The sequence below is a fragment of the Cryptomeria japonica genome, chromosome 10 (assembly GCF_030272615.1).
Source record: "Cryptomeria japonica chromosome 10, Sugi_1.0, whole genome shotgun sequence".
In the NCBI taxonomy this organism is placed as follows: domain Eukaryota; kingdom Viridiplantae; phylum Streptophyta; class Pinopsida; order Cupressales; family Cupressaceae; genus Cryptomeria; species Cryptomeria japonica.
This window is the reverse complement of record NC_081414.1, coordinates 306,225,509-306,251,850: the sequence shown is the minus strand read 5'-3', so window position 1 is coordinate 306,251,850 and position 26,342 is coordinate 306,225,509.

The window sequence follows — 26,342 nt, the reverse complement described above, 5'->3', positions numbered from 1 at the left end:
TTCAGTACCAGTTCAAGGTCTACAATATACATAAACCCTTATTCAATATCTACCTTACAATTCACATATTAGGTCTGCATTAGTCATTCTATCCATTCCTCTACTAAATGATCTACAATGATCTCATACTTATATGATTCATATTACAATCTGCCAAGTCGGCTTACAAAAGTTTTTACAATTAAATACAAAATACATTTATACCAAATTCTTGTCGGCCATGGTGCCGGTAATCTTCCTTTTTGGTGTCGGTGAACTGTATGCCAGTGTAGAGTCTGTCGGTGCCGGTGCCTGCCGGTATCACATGATTGTAAGGTTGCCATCAATGATAATACCTTCAATCACCTATAATTTCTCATTGGAGTGTGCATTTGCCAACAATCTCCCCCTTTGGCATTGATGGCAACACTCATGAGAAAAATCCAAAAGTGTCCAAAAATGTTGTCCAAAAATGTTGTCCAAAAAGAATCTGCCAAAATATCTTACCAAAACTATGTGGGTAAAAATGTATGCTCCCTTTGAGCTGATGATGTCTTTGTTCTGATCATTTTTCTCATTTTCAGTACTCCCCCTTTGACATAAATGACAAAGGTTGTCATTCGTTGTCAGTGGAGTGTGGTTCCTGCTTAGATCCTTGTAACCGGTGGGTTACAATATGGAAAAGATCTACTAATACCAAATTTAGACTATCGTTGGACTTTTTGTTGTCCTTTAATGTCGCTTCAGTTCTTTCAGTTGTACTAGTGAGTATGTGCATTTTCTCTTCCGGTGTCTTAAGTCAAGGAAACAGAGCCTTAGAAATTTCTTTTCTCAAAGAAATGAGGTAATCTAGTTTAGGACCTAGTTTGCATTTTAAATTCTTTGCCTTAACCTTTATCTTTTTCTAACTTCTCAATTTTCTCTTCAAGATCTACAATGTTTTTTTCTATTTCCAAAAATGGATCTGATCTTCCTATTAAATTGTCAACAATATTGTTAATTTCTTCTTGTGCTTTGCTGATCTTCGGATCTATGTATTCTGTCAAAATGTCAGTTTTGTAGGTATCTCTTTATAGTTTCTTGAATTCCAAAATTGTTTCTCCTAGTGTTGGTAATAAGGTTTCCATTTGTTCCTTATTCTTCTTCACTATTTCCTCAAAGAATTTTTCTTTCTCCTTACTCAATCTCTCTTTGAGTGTGTCTTCATTTATCTGGTCAACTGTCAAAATGTTACCGATGATGTTTTTAAACAACGTGTCTAGTTCACATAAAGAATCGTTATTGTCCAAAATGCACTTGGGTGCTATCAATTTAAGAATAGGAATTGTGTCATCAATAGCCTTATAGGCCTGTGCATTACACTCTATGATTTTCTTAATAGAATCCAATAATACCTTTGTCACGTTCATTAGTCTGAATTATATCATTGAAGTACCAGATGTCTGCCCAACTGTTTTCACAATTTCTATGCTATCGGTTGTAGTAATAACTTTGCTTGTTTCAACCTCTGGTAGGTTAGTTTGTGTTTGCATTTCTACTAGCAAATTTTTAGGCTTTTCAGATGTTTCTAGTGGCATTGTCTCGGTTTGAACCTGTACCTCAGCCTATTTCTGTTCCTTTTTCTCAACCTGTTACTCAAAGGGTTTCTCTGTACTCAACTGCTAGTTTTTCTGATGTAATCGTGGTATGCACTGCTGATTTCTCTGCATTCACCTCTGCAATGTCCATTGTCAGTTTTCTTGATTATTTCTTAGTTTTATCTACCAGTGCTTCTGATGGTTTCCCAGTGGTGTCCTCTATCGGTTTCTCTGTCTGAGTAGATTTTTCTGTGCTTATATTTACAGTATCACTAACCCTGATCTCAACATCTACAATTGGTGGCTCAATAGCCACATCTTTCTTCTTATCCTCTATGGTCTCTTTTTCTACCACAATATTTACCTCTTGGGTGTCTATATTCATAGAATACAAAATTTTAGACTCAAGATTTGTATCCTCTTGAGGAGTCTCCATACTCTCTGTAGCTGGTTGTGTGTCAACGGTTTCTACCAGTGGAGTATCAAAAGGAGGTGGGGGTAAGTTATCAGTTATTTTTAGGCTTGGAGGTCCACCTACCTTACCTTTCCCTTTATCCATGTCCTTTTGGTAGACTTTGATAGTCTTAGGTCTTTTAAGTTCTTCTTGTTCCTCTTTTGCAACAAAGAATATATCCCATTGATCCATAGTCTCTTCTGAAATTTCATTCACTCTTCCTGCCATCAGTGCTACATGTTGATGGTTGGTTGAAAATACTATTCGGTTGGCCTCACTGATTAATTGATCTATCTCTTCAGTGGAGTTCACTGGGTGAACTGCAAGCAGTTTTTCTATTTTTATCTTTTTGTCCAGCTCAACAATAGCTACCCTTCTAGCTTCTAGTCTCCTATATAAATCATTGGGTATATCATCAACAATTTCCATCAAAAATTTCTTGTATATGTCCAAGTGTAAGATTACACTATTCTCTATGCTTTCTTTGTCATCATTAGAAAGTGTGTTATACAGTTTGCTAATATTTTTCAGTTTACTATCCTCTGTTATTTCACTTAGGAGTTTGTCCAGTGGAGCAATATCTTGTTTTTGTTGGAAAATGCACACTCCAATGAGACATTGTAGGTGATTGAAGTTATTGTCATTGATGGAAACCTTACAATCATGTGATACTGGCAGGTAGACTCAGGCATCGACATCGGCAGACTCTACACTGGCATACAATTCACCAGTACCTAAAAGATTGATTACCGACACCTTGGCTGACATCAATTTTATATAAATGTATTTTGTAATTAATTGTAAAATCTTTTGTAAGCTAACATGGCGGATTGTAATATGAATCATATATGTATGAGATCATTGTAGATCATTTAGGATATGATATTATGTGAAATATGAAAAGAAGGTAGCAAACCTAATATGTGAATTATTGGATAAGGGTTTATGTATATTGCAGAGCTTAAACCGATACTGAATCTAGCATAGCAGATGCTAATCTGAAGAAGTACAAGACATTGGATTAGTATAATCCATTTTTGTAAGTCAGTGTGACTTCTTTTGTAACTGACCAGTGAGCTCTAGGCACTTGGCCTTCCTGCATGTGCAGGCCCCTATTGTAAGCAGTAATATTCTCTTATTAGCCAGTAAGTGAATATTGTGGGTCACAAATTCCATTGAATTTTTTCCCAAACTAGGTTTCCTCATTGAAATATTGTGTTATGGTGTATTTTTCATATTGTGATTGTTGTTCTTATTAGCTGCATTAAATCTAGTTTATCGGTACACAGTTTTAATATGCTTTTCATGTTATAAGTTAATAAAATTATTATACCGATCAGATACTGATTCACGCTCCCCCCTCTCAATATCTTTTGGAATCCTAACAATTGGTATCAAGGCCTGGTCCTCTATTTTCAAAAGCCTAATAGCTTGAGGAAGATCTTGTCACCGTTAGAGATAAAAAATTTGAGAAAGCAATTGTAACAACTCTTTCAAACTATGATGCAGAAAAAGTGAAGAATATCAAACTTGAGGATGATCTGAAGGCTTCTTAGGATAGTATTCGAGGACTTCAAGAAAATTTCACTATAGCAAGAAATAAAAGAAGAGAACTTTGTGAGAAGATGCAAAATGAGGAAGATGAAAAGGAAACTCTTAATGATCTGGTGAACCAACTGAGACAAGATAACTATACAATGAAGAATGAGATGCAAGATATGGCTATGAGATTTTGTAAAGAAATTGAAGATAGAAAGAAGAATGAAGATGACTTGACTAGAAGACTAAATGGTGCTGGAAATGAAAACACAAGACTCAGTCATGAAAATGATATGTTAAAGACAGATTTGATGCACACACAAAATGATAGAACTAAACTCGTGAGACATAAAGGAATCTTGGAAAATGAACTGAGTGCTGCAAATCAACACAAGGAGAAATTCAAGAAAAGTTTAGAAGAACTTGTTGACATGCTGAAGAATCAGAAACCAAATGGTGATACAAATGGCCTTGTCTTTGAAGTTGGTGAAATCTCTGGTACTACAAACAATCATGATCATAGCAAACTGGTAAGACAACCTAATGCTTAAAAATTTAATGGGAAATGATTTAACTATAATAAGTATGGTCATAGAGAAAATCAGTGTAGATCTAGAAATTATCAAAACATTAATACACCCACCGGTCAATGTTCTAAATGCAACAAAGTTGGTCATAACTCAGAAAATTGCAAAATGAATGTAAGATGTTATGTTTGTGGAAGATTTGGACACCTATCTAATCAATGCAGAACACATATTGGCATAGGATATGGGAAAGCTATTCAGAAAAACAATGTGACTTGTTATGCTTGTAACAAAATTGGACATATTGCAAAATTTTGTAGAAGCAAGTCCCCACTGGCAAATAACAAAGGTCCTAGTTTGAAAGGTAAAGAAAAGGTTGAAGAGGTAAAGCAAGCATTCTCAAAACAATGAATCAGAAAGTCAAATTGAAATGTTGATGGGAATACTCCTCCACTGGTAGAACAGAGTAACACTCCACCGATAGGAGACTCTTCATCTAACTGATGAAAAATCCTTTGGGGGTTTAGCAACAAACTGAAAATATGCTTTTATACCCTCGGTTGATGGTGAGAAGTTGAATTACTTCTTTACCGGTAGATGAGTTAAGTTGTGACTTAACCGACAAGCATTAAATGCGGTAGTTGGAGAAAAGAACATTATAAAGCAAGTGTTTTGGCTCTTTCTTATTCACCGAGCATTCAAATCTTCGAGAGCACGAAAATTCCTAAGCAAAGGCATCCTTAGCAAAGAAGTGAAGTAGTTCATCCAAGCACTCATCCCTAAGGCAGATTGAGGTATTTATAAACATGGCATCCTCTTCTATTCCCGAATTTATAGCAAACCCTACTATAATTGAGGTTATCAAGCGCCCTAGACCCATATTCAAGCTTGTTCCCGAAATAGATAAGAAAGATGATAACATATGTGCATTCTCTCATATTCCTAAAGGAGTAGTATATGTTGAAGATCCTAGAATATACATATACTATCATATAGAGAAATTAGGAGATGATGAAATTAAGAAAATGTATAGCACTGTGATTTGTAATAAAAATGGCAATGTCAAGCCAAAACACAAGGTAGTAGAAACCCTAGGTTTTCTGGATATTCTTAGCATTCTTGATTTTACCAAAGATGTGATAAGAATAGTCCTAAGAAGATTCCATGGTGAATTCTTCTGGTTGGATTCGATTCATAAAATCACAAAATAAGCCATTAAAGCAGTAACAGGGTTACCTTCCATCGGTAGCAGACCTGACAGAACAAAAAGGGTCTCGAATGACACAGTGATGGATCTAACTGGTGCAACATTTGACAAAAGGTCTCTAAGGGTAAATGATGTAAAGGACATCAATGTCAAATTTATCAGTATGATCTTAGGCTACAAAGCTACACATGCAAATAGGTTGAACTCAGTATCTAGCCTATGTATTAAAAGTGCATATGACATGGTTAATGATAATGCTAGAATAGATGTGTGTGAATGGATCAAAGACGAACTAATAGACAATCTGAAAAAGATCAAAGGAGATAAGAAAGGAACCTTTAGATTTGGAAATTTGCTTGTATGTTTAATGTTGTATATTACTAAACAAGTACCCGGTATTGGTAGAAAAGATTTTGTCTTTGATATATCGGTAGGAAAGCAACTATTGGATATATTGAACAATATGAAAAACATAAACGAACATTTTCAAGCACTAAAGGCTCGAATGAAGACTAGAATAAGAATGTCACAAGCAATTGTAGATAAATATCAGAAGGAAATATGCTTTGTAATTAAAAAGGATGAAATCTGGATGGAGGCAGTTGTCCCTAGGACAATCTGGGTAATTGAAATGGGCTATGAGACAGATGATAACATTATTGAAACTTATGCAAAAGCCCTCCTTGAAGCACCAAAAGAACCATCTGAGAAAGTCTTTGGTAGTGTTGAAACAATAGAAAGTAGTATTCAATCTAGGAAAAGAGTCAAGAAATTTGAACAAATAGTAATGAAAGGCACTAGACAAGAAAAAGCACTTAAGGAAGATGTATTGAAGCAAACTAGTATCAAAGAAAGTGAGTTGGAAGGACTTCAACCGTAAGCTCATCTTTCACTGGTTGCAACATCCTCTGAGAGTGATATGCCAGCGGTATTCAAAAGGGTAGAAAGGAAAAGAAAACCCTCACTGGTACCCTCACCCACTCCTAGAAAAATAAGACAAAAGCAACAGGCAGTGAGGCCTCCAGCAAAAAAGTTGACTCCTAAGAAGAAGGTAAAACAAGATATTGCTCCACTGGATAAACTCTTAAGTGAAATAACAGAAGATGGAAAGTTGAAAAACATCAGTAAACTGTACAACACACTATCTGTTGATGACAAAGAAAGCATAGAGAACAGTGTAATTTTACACTTGGATATATACAAGAAATTTTTGATGGAAATTATTGATGAAATACCTAATGATTTGTATAGAAGACTAGAAGCCATAAGGGTAGTCATTGTTGAGCTGGACAAGAAAACAAAAATTGAAAAACTACTTGCAGTGCATCCTGTAAACTCACCTGATGAGATAGACAAACTAATCAGTGAAGCAAACTGGATAGTATTTTCAACTGCTCACCGACATGTAGCACTGATGGCAAGAAGAGTGAATGAAGTCTCTAAAGAAACAGGAGATGCATGAGACATATTCTTTGTAGAAAAAGAGAAACAAGAAGAGCTACTAAGACCTAAAACCATCAAGGTATACCAAAAGGACAAGGATAAGGGAAAAGGTAAGGTAGGTAGACCTCCAAGCCTAAAACTATCTGATAACTTAACCCCACCTCTTTTGGATACTCCACCAGTAGAAACTACAAACAATCAACTGGCTACTGAGAGTATAGAGACTCCTCTAGAGGATACAAATCCCGAGTCTAAAATTTTGTATACTGTGAATATAGACACATAAGAAGTAAATGTTGTGGTTGACAGAGAACCCACTGAGGATAAAAGTAAAGATGTGGCTACTGAGCCACCGACTGCAGATGTTGAGGTTGAGGTTAATAATACCGTAAACATAAGCACAGAAAAACCTACTCAAACAAAGCAACCGACAAAAGACACCACTGGTAAAACATTAGAAGAACTGGTAGATAAAACTGAAAAATAATTAGGAGAACTAGAAATGGACAGTGCATAGACTACATCTGAGAAACTGGCTGTTGAGAGCTCACAGAAACCTTCTAAAATACAGATGGAGAAACTGGAACAAAAACAGGTTGAGACACAAGTTCAGACAGAGACAGTGCCACCGGCTAAAACTGAAAAGCCCAAACCTTTGCTAATAGAAATGCAAACACAAACTGACCTACCAGAGGTCAAAACAAGCAAGGTTATCACTACAACCGACAACATGGATATTGTGAAAATAGTTGGGCAAACATCTGGTACTTCAATAGCAGAATTTCGGCCTACAAATGTGATAGAAGTCTTACTGGATTCAATAAAGAAAATCACATAATTTAATGCACAAGCCTATAAGGCTATCGACGACACAATACCTATTCTCAAATTGGTAGCACCTAAATGCATTGTGGATAATACAGATTCTTTAGGTCAACTAGACACATTGTCTAAGTTCATCACCGACAATATTTTGATAGTTGATCAAATCAATGAAGACACATTCAAAGAAAGGATGAATAAGGAGAAAAAAAAATTCTTTGAGGAAATTTTGAAGAAGAACAAGAAGAAAATGAACACCTTATTACCGGAACTTGGAAAAATAATTTTGGATTTTAAGAAAATGTACAGGGATACATGCAAAATAGACATCTTGACACATGATATAGATTCAAAGATCAGCAAAACTCAAACTGAAATAAACAATATTGCTGACAATCTGATAGGTACATCCGATTCATTTTTGGAGATAGAAAAGAAATTGCAGATCTTGAAGAGAAAATTGAGAAGTTAGAGAAGGATAAAGAAAGAATAAAGGATAAGGCAAAAAGCTTAAAATGTAAACTTGGTCCTAAACTAGATTACCTCATTTCTTTGAGAAAAGAAATTTCTGAGGCTCTAGTTCCCGAACTTAAGACACTGAAAGAGAAAATGAACATACTCACCGATACAATTCAGAGAACACAAGAGGAATTATAGGAAAGCAAAAGATTCAGCGACAACTTAAATCTGGTTTTGGTAGATATATTCCAGATTGTAACCCACCGGTTACCAAAATCTAGGCAGGAACCACATTCCATTGACAGCGAATGACAACCTTTGCCATTGATGTCAAAGGGGGAGTAGTGAGATGAGAAAAATGATTAGAAAAGGACATCATCAGCTCAGGGGGAGCATACACTTTTGGGCACATAGTTTTGGTAAGACAAATTTTGGCAGATTCTTTTTGGACACTTTTTGATTTTTCTCATGAGTGTTGCCATCAATGCCAAAGGGGGAGATTGTTGGCAAATGCACACTCCAATGAGACATTGTAGGTGATTGAAGGTATTGTCATTGATGGAAACCTTACAATCATGTGATACCGGCAGGCAGACTCAGGCACCAGCACCGGTAGACTCTACATCGGCATACAGTTCACCAGCACCCAAAAGATTGATTACCGACACTTTGGCCGACAACAATTTTATATAAATGTATTTTGTAATTAATTGTAAAATCTTTTGTAAGCTGACATGGTGGATTGTAATATGACTCATATATGTATGAGATCATTGTAGATCATTTAGGATATGATATGATGTGAAATATGAAAAGAAGGTAGCAAACCTAATGTGTGAATTATGGGATAAGGGTTTATGTATATTGCAGAGCTTAAACCGGTACTAAATCTAGCATAGCAGATGTTGATCTGAAGGAGTACAAGACATTGGATTAGTATAATCCATTTTTGTAAGTCAGTGTGACTTCTTTTGTAACTGAGCAGTGAGCTCTAGGCACTTGGTCTTCCTGCATGTGCAGGCCCCTATTGTAAGCAGTAATATTCTCTTATTGGCCAGTAAGTGAATATTCTGGGTCACAAATCCCATCGAGGTTTTTCCCACACCGGGTTTCCTCATTAAAATAATGTGTTATGGTGTGTTTTTCATGTTGTGGTTGTTGTTCTTATTAGCTACATTATTTCTGGTTTACCAGTACACAGTTTTAATATGCTTTTCATGTTATAAGTTAAGAAAATTATTATACCAATCAGATACTGATTCACCCCCCCCCCCTCTAAGTATCTTTGGCAATCCTAACAGTTTTACCTTCTTCTTCTTTGGAGTTAACTTCTTAACTAGAGGCCTAACTGCATGTTTCTTTTGTCTTGTTCTTTTGCATAAGTTTCAATTATGTTATCATCTATTTCATATCCCATTTCAGTTACCCAGATATTCCTAGGGATAATTGCCTCCATCCAGATTTCATCTTTCTTAATTACAAAACATATTTATTTTGTATATGTATCTACAATTTCCTTAGACAGCCTTATTCTTGTCTTCATTCAAGCCTTCAGTGCTTGAAAATGTTCGTTTATATTTTTATCTCTGTTTTCTCCCATGTTGTTTAATGTGTCCAATAGTTGCTTTCCTACCGGTATATCAAAGCCAAAGTCTTTCCTACCAATACTGGGTACTTCCTTAGTAATGTACAACATCAAACATACAAGCAAATTTCCAAATCTGAAAGTTCCTTTCTTATCTCCTTTGATTTTGATCAAATTGTCTATCAATTCATCTTTAAGCCATTCACACACATCTATTCTTGCATTATCATTCACCATGTCATATGCACTTTTAATACATAGGCTAGATACCAAGTTTAATCTTTTAGCATGTGTAGCCTTATAGCCAAGGATCATACTAACAAATCTAACATTTATGTCCTTTACATCATTGACTCTTAGAGACCTCTTGTCAAATGTTGCATCAGTTAGGTCTTTTAGAGTGTCATTTGAGACTCTTTTAGTCCCATCAGGCCTACTACCAATGGAAGGTAAGCCTGTTACTACCCTAACTACTTCTTTGGTGATCTTATGGATGGAATCCAACCAAAAGAAATCGCCATGGACTTTGCTTAGGACTATTCTTATCACATCATCAGGAAAGTTAGGAATGCTAAGAATATCCACAGAACCTAGGGTTTCTACTACCTTGTGTTCCGGTTTGATATTGTCATTTACATCATAAATCATAGTCCTATACATGTTCTTGATTTCTTCATCTCCTAATTCCTCTATATGGCAATGTATGTATATCCTAGGATCCTCTGCATAAACTACTCTCTTAGGTATTTTTGAAAGTGCACCTATGGTATCATCCCTCTTCGCAATTTCGGGAACAAGTTTGAATACGGGTCTAGGGCGCTTGATAACTTCAATCATAGTAGGGTTTGCAATAAATTCAGGTGTGGATGAGGAATCCATAGTTATAAATACCTCAATCTGCCTTAAGGATGAGTGCTTGGATTAACTGCTTCACTTTTTCGCTAAGGATGCCTTCGCTCGAGAATTTTCGCACTCTTCGAAGATTTGAATGCTTGGTGAATGAAAAAGGAGCTAAAAAACTTGCTTTATAATGTTATTTTCTCCAAATACCATATTTAATGCTTGTCAGTTAAGTCACAACTTAACTCATCTGCCGGTAAAGAGGTAATCCAACTTTTCACCATCAACCGAGGGTATATTAGCATGTTTTTCAATTTGTTACTAAACCCCCAAAGGATTTTCCTTTAGTTAGATGAAGAGTCTCCTGCTGGTGGAGTGATAATCTATTCTATCAGTGGAGGAGTATTCCCATCAACATTCTGATCCATTGCTTTGAGAATTCTTGCTTTACCTCCTCAATTTTTTCTTTACCTTACAAGTTGGGTCCTTTGTTATTTGTCGGTGATGTCTTGCTTCTACAAAAATTTTCAATATGTCCAATCTTGTTACAAGCATAACAAGTCACATTGTTTTTTCTGAATAGCTTTCCCATAACCTATGCCGGTTTGTGTTCTGCATTGATTAGATAAGTGTCCAAATCTTTGACAAACATGACATCTTATATTCATTATGCAATTTTCTGAATTGTGACCAACTTTGTTACATTTGGAACATTGACTGGTGGGTATATTAGTGTTTTGATAGTTTCTAGATCTACACTGATTTGCTTTATGACCATACTTGTTACAGTTAAAGCATTTCCCATTGAATTTGTAAGCATTAGGTTGTCTTACCGATTTACTATGATCATGATTGTTTGTAGTACCGAAGCTTTCACCAAATTCAAAGCCAAGGCCATTTGTATTACCATTAGGTTTTTGATTCTTCAACAAGTCAACAAGTTCTTCTGAACTTTTCTTGAATTTCTCCTTGTGTTGATTTGCAGCTGCCAATTCACTCTCCAAGATTCTTTTTTGTCTCATTAGTTCATTTGTGTCATTTTGTGTATACATCAAGTCTGTCTTCAACATATCACTTTTATGACTAATTTTTATGTTTTCATTTCTAGGATCATTCAGTCTTCTAACCAAATCCTCTTCATTCCTCTTCCAATTCTCAATTTCTTTACAAAATCTCATAGTCATATCTTACATCTCATTCTTCATTGTACTATTTTCTTGTCTTAGTTTGTTTACCAGATCATTAAGAATTTCCTTTTCATTATCATTATTCTGCATGTTTTCACAAAGTTCTCTTCTCTTATTCCTTGCAATAGTGATATTTTCTTGAAGTCCTTGAATAATATCCTGTGCAGCCTTCAAATCATCTTCAAGTTTGATATTCTTTACTTTTTCTACATCATAGTCTGAAAGAGTTGTTTCTAATTGATTTCTCAAGTTTTCCATCTCTATCGGTGTCAAGATCTTCCTCAAGTTGTTAGGCTTTTGAAAATAGAGGACCAGGCTCTGATACCAATTGTTAGGATTCCCAAAGATACTGAGCAGGGGGTGAATCAGTATGTGACCGATATAAGAATTTACTTGAATGATAACATGAAAAGCACTTCAAAACTATGTACCGGTAAACCAAAAATAATGTAGTAAATAAGAACAAAAACCACAACATAAGAGACACACCATAACATAATATTTTAATGAGGAAACCCGGTGTGGGAAAAACCTCGGTGGGATTTGTGACCCACAATATTCACTTAATGGCCAATAAGGGAATATTAATGTTTACAATAGGGACCTGCACATGCAGGAAGGCCAAGTGCCTAGAGCTCACTACTCAATTACAAAAGAAGTCACACTGACTTACAAAATTGGATTATACAAATCCAATGTCTTGTACTGCTTCAGATCAACATCTACTATGCCAGATTCAGTACCGGTTTAAGCTCTGCAATATACATAAACCCTTATTCAATATCTACCTTACAATTTGCATATTAGGTCTGCATTAATCCTTCTATCCATTCCTCTACTAAATGATCTACAATGATCTCATACTTATATGAGTCATATTACAATCCGCCAAGTCGGCTTACAAAATTTTTTACAATTAAATACAAAATGCATTTATACAAAATTCTTGTTGGCCAGGGTGTCAGTAATCTTCCTTTTTGGTGCCAGTGAACTGTATGTCGGTATAGAGTCTACCAATGCCAGTGCCTACCGGTATCACATGATTCTAAGGTTTCCATCAATGACAATACCTTCAATCCCCTACAATTTCTCATTGGAGTGTGCATTTTCCAACAAAGACTATCTATGCTACACCAAAATATGTTCTCTTTGCTGTAACTATCTCATTGTCTTGCTGATGAAGTGTTTTCTTCGGTGTAACGTGTGATGTGTCCTATCGAGACCCATTTGGAGTTTGATGTAACATGGCACTTCACCATGACCCAAACTAGCCCTTCCAATCCTTGGAAAGATACGGTTATGTTACCTCAAATTTCAAACATTCTGGTCCTCCTCTTTTAAACCCAAGTTATGGTTAAATTTTTATACTTAGTCAAACCCATATTTGCATCCTTTATTGATTCTTCATTCTTAGTCAGGTGGGTATTTCTTGAATCATCTACCTTGTCATTGTCATGGTTTGATAGTTCCAAATTCTAGCGAAAGCCCAACAGTTAAACCTTAGTGGTTGATTATAAAATGTAAGAATTTCATGTGGCAATGTTATTTTCCCAAGGAGTACTAGCCTAGTGCCATGTTTCTACATCAAGTCTGAATCTCTCTATGGAGTTGAGAAAGTTGAGCTTTTTTTAGACTCCTATGTGGTTCTAAAGTTTCATATTTCACCAACTCCCCGACATTATGTATTGTCAGGCCTTCTAAAAATTCTCAAACTTCCCAAGTTATGCAACGTGTTGATATCACACAATCTGATTATCGGGCCTTTTAAGATGTATGGAAGTTTATGGTCAAACCTGACTCACCGATAATAGAAGCGTTATTGGATAAGTGCATGTGGTTTCTGAACTTTTCAAAGTTTCTGACATTGTTAGAAGCATAGAAAAGCCACAAACTAATTCGGAGCTGCAAGGTAGTTTCACCTATGAGGAATAAAATACAAGCCAAGATCAATGTGGTGACGTGATTCTACATCCCTCAATTCAAGAAACAATTCAATCACAACTTCTTACTATAGATTGCCAGTTTCAACAATCCATTGTATAGTCAGTGCAAGACTTGTATATGGTCAATTCAGACAGACTGATTCATATGCTTGTTTGTATAGTGTAAATGGTAGCAATTACATTGGCATAAATCATTCATGACCACAAAGCAATTGGTTTTGTGATGCCGTTGAGATAGTAGGGCCCATTGACTTCACTAGAAACATGTATTTTCTAACAAACATTCTGCAATACTATTTTCACCTTCAAATTTTTGTGCTCCACTTCTATCCTGATAAAAGTAAATTACTACAAATATTTCAATTGATTAATGTAAGTAGATTTGCAAACTGAGAATGTTGTTATACATGGTGAACAATTAGAAAATCAAAACTCTTTGGTAAATGGGGAAGCAGGTGTTTTGGTTGTGAATAATGCTGATGGATATTTAGGAAGTGACTTGAAGAGTTTGTACACAACTGTTCCATATGAAGTTATGAATAGATACATGAACAATTAGATCAAGAATCTAAGGAGAGGGAGAGAGAGAGAAATTTTTTAATGATGCCTACCTCCTCCAACCACAAAAAAAACACCAAAATTTTGGCCTGTAAGCATGGATGATATGCACAAAGCTATGGAAAAGGTCCATTTTAGTGTCTCTCTAGATGCAAGAAGCATTCTTAAATTGCAATGGTGGAATGATGAATATGGAGAAAGGGGAATCAAAGAAGGAGATGAAATTAAGTTATTTCATGTGAAGTTGACTACATCCTATAGGAGATGCTAGACAATCATGAAAATAAATCAAAGAACATGATATGAATAATGTTCAACTGTAGATCTCATAAATATTATAAGAGGTTGTTTGCAAATTTTTGGATGGTTGAGTGAACTATATAGTGAAAGAGTGAAAAGGGATAGATGATTCCATAATTAAGAAATCTTTCCTAGAGGCGGTTTTCAATTTTCAAGAATCGGTTACATGACTGAAAAGTCACGAGGAACTGAAAAGTTTCCAGAAAAGCCTATCTAGGAGTCTCATCAAGAGAAGAATGGGGGGGGTAGTTAATTTTCTTCTCAGTCACAGTTATCCGTATGGGAAAATGGGTCTATGAACTCAATTTTGTATTGGGAAGTGAAGGAAATGTTAATAAAATCGTGTGTTTATATGTGTTTCTTTTAGATTGTAAAGTCCTATGTTGATGTAACCTTTCCTCAATACAATTCCTATTATGTTAAGATTGTGTTGATGGTTAGTTCTAAATCTTTGAATTCAAATTAATTAAGCTATTGTGAATATTTGTTGCTCATATTTTTCTTTTTTCTCATCAATGGGTGTGGGAGATGTGAACTTTGTGTCATTTTTCTGCATTCACTTAATTGTAGATTTAACCTTTCACATCTATTTCATAGCTATGGGTAGATGGTGGTGTGACTTTTCTTCTTTTTGGTTAAAAGCATACCCTATATTTCCATTCATTGCATAACTTTCGAAGGTATTTGCGCCTTATAAAAAAAGCAGAGAGCACTTACAACTATCATTGCAAGTGACTCAATTGTTGGTCAGGTTGTCATTTATGCAGGCCAAGGAGTTTAAATTGAAGTGAAAAATATGTTAACCAACAAGTGATAAGCCTCTTTTTGTTGTGATGGGTGTCAAGTCTTGGCGAAATTCTTCCAACAACAAAGATTGATCAAATGACACATTTTTTACCTCACCAAAGCATGTCAATATACACATGGTCCATGTGGATGATGGACTTAGGTTGACCCAATGTCATGGACAACCAAATTGGAGACATGAAGTATTCAGAACAAATGAAAGACAAATTAAACTTATAGAAGACATTGCTTGCAAAGATGGAGTACTTTAATGAGGTAAATTTCTATCCAATCCGAGCAGGTCAAGAGGAGATGCATTTAATGGAGGACCTATTATAGTTCATTGAGAGGCTCAAGAATATCCATGACAGAGATATCAGACCAAGGATTACTAAATATAGTAATCTATGCTTAGAGATATAATCTAAATATATAAGGATGCCAATTGGATGCATCTATTATTGATGGCTATCTGATTGAGAAGAATGTATAGAGAATCCAATTAGCCTGCAAACATGATCTCTTGGGAACTCGAGAAGACTTAGTTTTGAAATTTTCTTCTTAGAGGGAAATCTTGCAGGTACAGAGATGATTGAGAATAGAGTTCGGGTGATGAGATTTGACATTAGTAGGTGTAGCAGCTAAGCTGGCAGAGGTGAACAAGTTGATGATGATCAAAATAGCTATGGACAATTATAGAATATGCTAAGGTAGATAGAAAAAGTTGTAGAGAGGTTTCAGATCAGAGTTTAGCACTTGTGTGTGAGCTAACAACAAAAGAAGAAATAATAGAATGTATCCGTGAAGAGTAGGAGCTAGCAACCAATGTGTTTAGAGTGAGGCATATAACATAGTGTGTTATATACACTGTGAGAGGTAGAGAAAGGGGAGTGATTGGAGCAGAAAACAAAAATTCAATTGCAAATATAAGAAGAGGACATAGCGAAAAGGAAAGAGATTGAGAATAGAGATCAGAGAGTAGGGAACAAAACTTGTGAGCAAAGAAGAATCTAGTCAATCTCAAGTGAAGAACAATTGTGAGTTACAAAGCCTCTTTTGTAACAAGGTGCTTAATTTTTATTTTTAATTTATCTTCATTGTAAATTTCTAAGGAGGTGCTCAGAGTAGGGGTAGGTTCTCATTTGGGTTGGTGCTCATAAAGTTAGGGGTTGGTGTTCCTTTGGGTTGGTGCCCATAAATGTTGTAATCAGTGATTTACTTATGAGGTTGGATTGGAGTAGTAGACTCCAGTAGTATTTCTCACCGAGGTTTTTCCCACCATGAGTTTTCCTTGTATATTCTTGTGTTATGAGTTTTCTTTGTGTGTGTGTATGTTAATGTGTTTTATATCTCTTCTCATACTTCTATAATTATGGTTATTAAAGTTTTATTTAATCTAACAAGTTAAAGTTTTTTAGTACCGCCGATTCAGCCCCTCTCTTAGTGGTGCATTTTGTTCCTTCATAACCATAATCAATACCCTCAACCTAAGAGTAGTCTTTCATAAGAAACCTTTCTTTATACTTCTCAATTCCTTCATCTAAACCAATCTTTTTCTTGAACACCCATTTGCACCTAATAGGTTTTCATCCTTCAAGCAATGGTACAATATCTCATGTACCATTCTTTTTGAAAGATACCATTTCTTCATCCATAGAATTTTTTTGAAGATTTCACATTATTCATATATAATGCCTCATCTACAGATCTAGGTTCATCTACATTACTATTCAAATAAAACATACATCTCCAATCATCAGTTCAATACCTTTCAAGTGGTTGTCTATGTCTTGTAGACCTTCAAACAAGATAATTTGGAGGTTCTTCCTCCTCTTTGAAATATTTGGAGCTAGATGATCTCTTCTCAACTTCTTTCCTATCTAGGGATCTCGATTAAAATCTTTCATGTGTAGAAGGAAGTTAAATCACATCTTCCTATTTAGTCTATTCTAGCTACAATATTACAAGAGGGTTAGTTTTTTTTTAAATAACACTTCTACTTTGTATCACCTTCTAAAAAAAAAAAAAGGTACCAAATCTTGTATCCTTTCACACCATAATTGTATCGGATGAAGATATATTTTACCACCATATTCTTCAACTTTGTTCACTTCTTCTTCAACACATTTGTATATTCCTCACAACCTAAAACTCTAAGATGTCTCAATGAAGGCTTATGACTCGACCATGCCTCCATAAGTGTTTTAACAACAAGAGATGATGTAGGAGAACTATTAACCAAGTAGCAAGTTGTGGAAATAGTTATAGCCCAAAAATTTTGTTCTTGACTAGCACCACTCAGTATATTCCTAGCCTTCTCCACTAGGGTCATTTTCATTCTTTATGCAACTCCATTTTGTTGTGAGGAATAAAAAATTGTATTCTATTTATGAATGCCACAATATTTATATAATCTATCAAAATCATTAGAGATAAATTCACTACCATTATTAGTCCTTAAAATTTTTATTTTCTTCCCAGTCTACAACTAAACTATTACTTTAAATTTTTTAAATTGATTGAAAAATTTAGATTTACTCTTTAGAAAATATACCCATGTCCTTCTACTATAATCATCAATAAATAAAACATAATATGTGGATTTTTAAATGGAAGGAATATCTATATGACCAAACACATCATAATGAATAAGATCCAACACACCACAAGATTTATGAGAACTCAAGTTAAACTAAATGTGGTTTTATTTTTCATAAATGCAATGCTCACAAAAATCAAAATCAATATTCCAATTATTCAAACCTTAAACAAGGTTTTCATTTTTATAAGAGAATAAAATATTTATGTCAATCATAATAACAAGGATGGGAGAGGCTGGAGAGGCAGGAACGTCTGGAGCAACTGGTTTAAATTCAAATGGAGCAGGAGTGGGAGCAGGAAGATTGGGTGATGAAGGTTCTGAAGGTTCCCATGTGATTTCCACCATGGTAGATATGGAATCTGAAGCTTCTAATGGTAGTCTCAATGGGTTTTGGGATGGGGGTACATTTCCGGTACCACCAATCGAAAAAGATGACTTTATTGTTTTACCTTGTGATGGGGAGGGTCCCAAAATGTTTGTGGAAAATCTTAGAAAACTGGTTTCTCTGGATTGTAACAAAAAATGGTCTACTTTATTTGGGTCAAACCTCAAAGGAAAGGATATTGCACATGTTCCCCATAAAGTGGACCTATAGTCTGGTTCTTGTTCCATTTCTTTTCCAAATTGTATTGTGGAAAGGAATATGGCTAATCTAGCATCTGTCCTAGTTGGCAAGTTTATTGGCCCTTGACCTAATATTGAAGCGGTTAGGGATTGGGTATCCTATAAATGGAAGGGAAAGGGTCAGATTGATTTGGTATCTATGTCTTATGGTTTTTTCTCATTCTCCTTTTCTGTGAGGAGGATCTTCGATCCGTTTTAGCGAGGGGTCCCTGGATGTTAGGCAAATCATCATTGGCTCTCAAGAAATGGGAACCAGGCTTTAACCCAAAGGAATGGGAATGTAATGAGGCCCCTATTTGGGTGCGGCTACCAAGTCTGCCTATGGAGTTCTGGGGTGAAGATATCTTTGTTGGGATTGTTTCCTGCTTTGGTGAGCTCCTTTTAGTTGACCCTATGACCTCTATGAAGAGGTGTCTAATGTATGCCAGAATATGTGTGAATGTTAAACAATTTGATAATTTTCTGAAGGAGGTTGGCCTCTTCTCTAAGTTGGGCATATGGGTTCAGAAAGTTGAGTATGAATCTATTCCCTTTGCTTGCTTCCATTGTAAAAAAATTGGTCATTAAGCCAGGGAATGCCCTTCTAAGCCTATGCCTAAGAGGACTTGGAAGAAGAAAAATGAGATAATGGGGGTGGATCTAGTGCCCCCATATTTGGATCCCTCTCCATTTATGGATGGATTGAATAATTTATCGAGTGCTCAGGATGGTCTAGTTCCAAATCCTAGAACCCTTGAATGAGGAAGGGCGGGACGGGGGAAGTTTGAAGCTTGAGGAGATTTCTAATGGTGATAAGTCTGTGATGGAGGATCTTAGGGTTGTGGATCCTTCCATCCTCCTTTTTGTTGAAGTTGGTAATTTATCAGATCCAAACATTACTCATGATGTGTTCCAAGATGATGATAACCCAAATCCATTTATTGAGGTAAAATCTAAGCATATAAAGAGGAACTCCCCAACTGGTAATTTATTAACACCAGTTTCTAGTGGTGTTAAGACCAGAAATAGACAAAAGGCAGTTTGTGGATCTAATTAAAGGGTAGTAGGGAGGCCTCCCAATGCGATTAGCAGAGATAAGCATAGTTGTCTTCCATTGCTGATGGATTCCAAAGAACTCTTTAGGACATGGGGATTGGTTCCCCCCACCCAGTTAAATGAAAGTCATTTCATGGAATATTAGGGGATTGAATCATCCCCACAAGCATGATATTCTATCTTACCTAGTTAGAGATCACAAGCTGGATATTTTCTTGTTCAAGAAACCAAAATGCCTGGGTGTAGAGTGGAAAAGATCAAGTTGGCTATTTTCGGGGAGTGCGATACTCATTGTGTTGATGTTGATGGGGCTTCTACTAGTATTGCCACTTTATGGAATCCTAGATGGGTCTTGGGTAAGGTTGTCTTTACCTCACCTAATCACATTGCCACTAGATTTACTAGTCTATCTGATGGATCATTTTGGATCATCTCTAATATTTATGCCCCAAATGGGAAAAATGCTATAAAGTTGCTCTGGTCCTCTATCATTAATGCTAGAATGGCTTTCCCAAATGAAAAATGGATTTTATTAGGGTATTTAATACCCCTTTGTCTATTATGGAAAAGGTTGGTGGAATGTTGGTTTCAAATGATAGTAGGTAGGAATTGGCAGATATGATCAATTCTCTGGGTTTGTTAGACCTTGATCTCCTTGGGGCTAAATTCACTTGGTCCAACAGAAGAAGTGGGGAGGACCTCATCCAAGTCAGACTAGACAAAGGTATTATTTCTCCTGACTGGATTCGTAATTCTTCATGCAAATTAAACATGTTGTCCTGAATTGGATTTGACCATTTCCCGACTTGTCTAAATATATCCCCTTTAAATGGGAGACAGGCTTTTCCCTTCAGATTTGAGGAGAAGTGTCTTTTAGCTCCAGATATTCATGACAATATTTCTAATTGGTTGAATATTGATATTTAGGGAACTACGATGTTTAGAGTGGCTAAGAAGCTAGCCAATATTAAGTCCAATATCCAACTCTGGAATAAATTTTCCTTTGGCAATATTTTTCAGATAAAAGATAAGCTTAAGAAAGATTTAGATGATGTTTAGTCTCAGATTCAAGTTGTGGGGTATGACCTTGTGGTTATGGATAAAGAAGTTGAGTTACTTACCAAGATTCATGATATCATATCTAAGGAGGAGGAATTCTGGAAGCAGAGGTCCAAAGAATTATGGCTCAAGTCCGGTGACAGAAACATGAATTTTTTTCATATGACTACCCTCAAACACAGGGCCTCGAACAAAATTAATAAAATTTTAGTGGATCATGGCTGGATTGATAAGCAAGAGGATTTGAACCAGGAAACCATTAGATATTTCTCCACTCTTCTTTCAGATGATGGTCCCCTTGATGTTAATGCTCAAGATAAGATCCTTCAGGAGTTTAGATGCATCATCTCCCATGATATGAACAAGGAGCTAACCAGAATCCCTTCTCATGATGAGGTTAGAGCTATGGTTTTTTCCTTTGAAGGTAATAAAGTTCCTAGCCCTGATGGTTTCCTATTTTTTTTCCAAACTTTTTGGCAGATTATTGGTTCGGATGTTGTGGATGTTGCTAGAGAGTTCTTTGGGTCCAAATCGCTTCTTAATGAACTGAATGCTACATTTTTTGTCCTGAACCCTCAGAAACCTGATGCCTATTCCTTTCAAGACTTTAGACCCATTAGTTTATGTAACTCGATTTATAAAATCTTTACCAAGATCATTGTGTGTAGGCTGAAAATATTGCTACCCTCTTTGATTTCAAAGCATTAGAATGGTTTTGTTCCTCGTAGATAGATTTTGGATTCTATTATTTTTGTCCATGAGAATATCCATTCCTTGTTTGTCAATAAGAAGTTGGGCTTCTTGTTGAAGTTGGATCTCCTCAATGCTTATGATCGGGTCAATTGGAATATTCTTTTTAAAGTGCTTCAAGCTTTTGGTTTTGGTAACCATTTCATCCAGCTTGTCAATCAGTGTGTTACCACTCCCAAATTTTTAGTTCTGGTCAATGGTTCAGTGTCTGGTTTCTTCTTGGCATCAAGGGGCATTAGACAGGGGGATCCTCTATCCTCATTCCTCTTTATTCTAATGATTGAGGTTTTCAGCAAAATTATCAAGAGAAATGTCAGGAGTAATCTGAGGGGTTTGCGGTCTTCATCTCAAGCTACTTTTTGCTCCCACCAGAAATTTGTTGATGATATGATTTTGATGGGAGAAAGTTTGATTAAAGAAGAAAATAATATTAAGGTTATTTTGGATACTTATGAGAAAGGATTGGGGAAAAAAGGCAGTCTCTCTAAAAGCTCCATATTCTTGATGAATACCCCTGAGCATAGAAAAATGAAGATTGCCAATATTTTGGGCTATAAGATGGGTGTCCTCCCTAATTCATATTTGGGTCTACCCTTGTGTGTGGGACCTGCCCTGGACTCTTTTTGGTCTACTTTGATTGATAGATTTGAAAGGAAGCTAGCTGGTTGGAAAGGGGCTTTGCTAAGCCAAGCGGGTAAACTTCAATTAATTAAGGCTTCGCTTCAGAATCTCCCTGTTTATGCTATGAGTCTATTTAAAATCCTGATTAAATTTTCTGATAGAATAAAAATTATTCAGCAGCACTTCCTTTGGTTGGGTTCTGAATCCAAGAGTACGCTTCATTTGATCGTCTGGGATCAGGTTTGTTTGCCTAGAAATCATGGAGGCCTAGATATTAGACATCCGAGAGACTTTAATAGAGCTTTAATGGCGAAGTAGCTATGGAGATGTCTAAAAGAAAACAATGAGTGGATTGATATTTTTAAGGACAAATACCAAATTCATGGCTTCCAAAGAATGTTGGAAAATTATTCCCTCCCAACTTTCATATCTGATTTGTGCGATAAGTTCTTAATCCTCTTCCATTATTTCTCAGGGAAGCCGATGGATTCTAGGAAATGGTATAAATATAAATTTTTGGGATGATTGGTGGACAGGAGAGGGACCTTTTTCTAATTTGGTGTGGGCTTCACAATTCAAAGAGAAATGCATTAATTTGATTGGATCTTGGGTTGCAGATTATATCAGTAATGGCATTTGGGTGGACCTCACAACCTTGGATGATTCTCTTTTTCCTTTGTTTTCTTAGCTGAACCTAATCATCATTCCTTCCTCTCTGGTGGAAGATGTGGTTATTTGGAATGGCTCTACCTCGTGGTAGTTTATGGTGGCAAATGCTTTTAGAATCATCACTAGGTCCTTTTCTCCTCCCCCCTTTTGGGCTAGAATTTGGAATAAAAAATTGATTCTTAAAGTTAATATCTTCTTCTGGTTATTCATGCAAAAGAAGATTGCTACCATTGATAATCTCTATAAACATGGGATCCCCATCACTAATAGATGTATTTTATGTAAAGAAGAAGCTGAAAATGTGATCGTTTTCTCTTGCATTTCTCCTATCCTAGGGACGTTTGGGCCTTCTTTTTCAACCTATGAAATTGTAATTGGGTCCCCCCTTATTCTATCCAGAACTTTTGGTTCCAATGGAAGTGCCCTTATGACAATCATGTGATTGGTATTCTATGGAACTTATCCCTACCTCATATTTCTTAGGGTTTGTAGAAGGCAAGAAAAAATAGGGTCTTTAGAGATTTGAAGTCCAATGCTCTGGTGGTGGCTATCAGAATAAAGAATGCTATTAAGAAAAATTTTCTTAGTTACTATCCTGGTAAAAAAGATGATCCTCCTGTTGAGTCTTGCCAGGAGTAATGGGATACTATCCAGTGGTGAAAGATAAGCTGCAATATATCTATCCCTATTTATAAGATCAAACATACCAGAGAGAATGTTTCTTGGAATCTGCCTCTTTCGGGGTGGATCAAAATTAATATCAATGGGGCGGCCAAAGGAAATCCTGGACCGGTTGGTTGTGGGGGAGTGGTGAGAAACCATTTGGGTTTGCTGGTCTCTGTGGTGGCGCTCCCTTTGAGCACCCAGAATAACCATTTTGCGGAGGCCAACACTACCTATATTGAGCTACACATGGTGAGCAAGGAGGGGTTCAAGTGGGTCTGGTTGGAGAGTGATTCGCTTAACATCGTCAAATGCATTAAGGGATGTGTGGTGCCTAGCTAGACTATTTCAAACTTAATCAAATATTGTCTTGAAATGATAGCTGGTCTGGAGGATTTCAAGATATCGCATGTTTTCCTGGAAGGAAACAATCTAGTAGATCATTTGGCCAACTTGGCGGTGGGTAATGTGATGATTAAATGGTGGAGATGAGAGGAAAATTTCCTAAAAACCTTGTGCGACTTGGTAATAAATTATGCCAAGATCTACGGCCTTTCCAATTAAATTTATGCTGAAAGATTATGATGGGATGGGAGTCGTTGGGGTGGTATTTCAAATTATTACCACATTGAGAAGTGTAGAACATTCAGTTTTCTCTATTTATTGTTTGTTTTCCTCTTGGTTTTTCTGCAATCTTTGATTTGTTTGAGCTTCAGAATGGGAGGTGAGAAGAATAGGTTTGAACCAACAACCTATGATAAGTGGTAGAAGAACAAGGAGGTTTGGGAGAAAATTTCTGATGGCAGGATGGTTTCTTTTTTGGAGAGACTGCATGGTCATTCGACCATTATTACAGAAAGCTTTGTCAAAAGGTGGAATAAGGGTGTGCTGATTGCCTTTGGTGTAGAGTTTCAAGTTAATGAAAATCTGGTCACCACTGTTACAGGCTTGGATATGAAAGGCGAAATATTCTATAGAGATAGGAAGTTGAGTGAGGAGGCTATTGCTATCTTTTATGATAAGGAGAAGGAAAGACTGAGGGTTACAAAGATGGCAGACTATGAATATAATAGGAAAGAGATGATTTCTCTATGGGCTGATATGGCATAATTTATCATGAGGTAAATCACCCTAGATGGTAGATATGCTAGTATTTTTTCTCATCATTTTACTATGTTAAACCATTTTAGGCATGGTAGATTGATTTTCATTCCCTTTTATCTGGTTTCATCCTTGGAGAATAGTTTAGTTAAACACTCTGAAAACTAGGATAACCTTGTGATTCATGGAGGGCTTTTCTTGTTGATTATGGAATACACCCAGGCTCATGAAGTGAAACCCTCCCCCAAGGATACAATGCACATTTCCTCTTCTAACCCTGATGTGCAGTTGGTTTCTGATACAAAAATGGATGAGGATGATAGTGGTATGGCCATGTATTGGCGGGATATCAAGGACATGGAGGACCCTGAGTATAAACCAAAAATTGAAGGGGATTTTATTGTGACCTCGAGAACTAACAGTGGCAGGAAAACCAATCCCCCAAGGTGGGCAGCTAGTAAGTTCAAATCTAGCAGTAGGAAAATGCAAGACCTAGAGCCACCCACCAAAAATAAATTGAAACTTACCAAATCTAGTGGGTCCAAAGTCTTGGACCATGAGATTAAGTTAGACATCCCTATCAAGGTGGATGATGAGAAATAGGGGAGTGTGATTAAGGAAAATAAAGGCAAGATAAAGGAGGAGAGGGTGATGGGAAATTTGCTATTGGAGGCTACCATAAGTCAGGAGAACTATTGGAAGTGGGTAGAGAAGGAAATTGGATCCCTAAAAGATGGGATTAAAGAAATTGTTGACACCTTCACAAAATCCCCTAGGCCCAATAAATCTAAGATGATCATGAGTATGATCCAGAAAATTTCGCAGGATGTGGAAACCATGAAGGTTAACCAAGAGCGCAGAATTGAGAAGTTGGAAGAGGATGTGAGTGAGATCAAGGAAAAACTGAACAATCTAGCGGAAATCAGTAGGCAGGCGATGGACAATAGCGTTGATGGCTTGGAAAAGATTAATTCATTGATGATTGTTTATAGAATCAAGACCATCGCTAGTGACCTGCCCATGGGAGAAAAGCAGAAAAAGATTGCTTCGGAGGGTGGTCAAAGTGTTGTTGCTGGGAAGATTAGTCTGGGTCTATGTACTTGAACCAAGAGCCAGAGCCAGGACCAGGGAACCTCTAGATTCATCATGGAGGATGTGGAGAAGATTAATAGAAGTATTATTTAGAAAAATATTGAATTGATGTACTCTCTTAGTTGAGTGCATGGTCCTATTTTTTAGTTCAATTTTTTGTTTTTTGTTGTCAGTCTTTGTGGGGCTTGTCCCCTGTTCTGCTTATTTTTTTGGTCTGGTTGGCTACTAGCCTTGGTCTGTAATACTTTGGGTTTCAGGTCCCTATAAAACCTGTTTATCTTTTTTCAAAAATAAGGTTTTCATTTTTTAAGGTCCTTAGACCCTTTTCTCCAATGTGTCCAAGTCTCTAGTGCCATAACATAGTCTTATATGTAGGTAACTTTGATTAAGAAGAAGAAGCACCTTTAGGTACCCAATATCCATGACCATCTATAGAAGGTAAAACCTTCATCTCTTCCAATGAATTATTCATAGATTTACTTTTTATAGAAGTACATTTACACTCAATGATATATGCATCCAACTCATATAGTGTTCCAAATATGACACCTCTAGTAGTCACCATGGCACCTTTGACCATTTTTCATCCTGCATCAGGAAAGACTACATGGACACTTGGATCTATTTTTTTGTTCACAAATAATAGATTTCAAGCTATTCCAGGGATATGCTTGACACACCACTAATCCTTTTAATTCTACCATTAAGAAACGTGATTCTAACTTAACCATGATTGACAATATCTAAATGGGAATCATCACCCAAGTACACCTTACCTCCATTAAATTCTTCATATTTAGAAAATCAATCTCTATTAGAAGTCATAATAAAAGATGAACCTGAGCCAATTAGCCATGCATCATTACTTGCATGAGTGGATAAAGTTACAATGAATGCATCACCATCTTCCTTCTCAGACT